The 207-nt window shown below is 51.2% G+C and overlaps 1 protein-coding gene across 1 annotated transcript in view; it reads left to right on the top strand.

The window, feature by feature from the left end:
- LOC119585956 overlaps positions 1-207 on the top strand; it is a gene marked incomplete at its 3' end in the record, with an annotated part of 87,813 nt that overhangs the window by 80,664 nt on the left and 6,942 nt on the right.

Below are 207 nucleotides of genomic sequence, written 5' to 3'. Positions count from 1 at the left end.
ATAGAGATGTCCTCGGGATCACTATCCAAATTGCCAGGTTGGGAAAGGCAGAAAGAAATTCCACGAAAGACCACCAGGGAGAAATTCAGCCTGATTCACATTCAGCCGCGAATTTCAGATTCAGGCTCAGCGTTTCAGGCCGTTTGCAACGGGGGGGGGGGGGGGGTAGCGTTGCTCTACGGTCTGAGCCTTTAAGTATATCGTTAG

The sequence above is a fragment of the Penaeus monodon genome, chromosome 20 (assembly GCF_015228065.2).
Source record: "Penaeus monodon isolate SGIC_2016 chromosome 20, NSTDA_Pmon_1, whole genome shotgun sequence".
Lineage (NCBI taxonomy): Eukaryota > Metazoa > Arthropoda > Malacostraca > Decapoda > Penaeidae > Penaeus > Penaeus monodon.
Note: the sequence above shows the minus strand (reverse complement) of the source record. Positions and strands in the feature narration are given on the sequence as shown.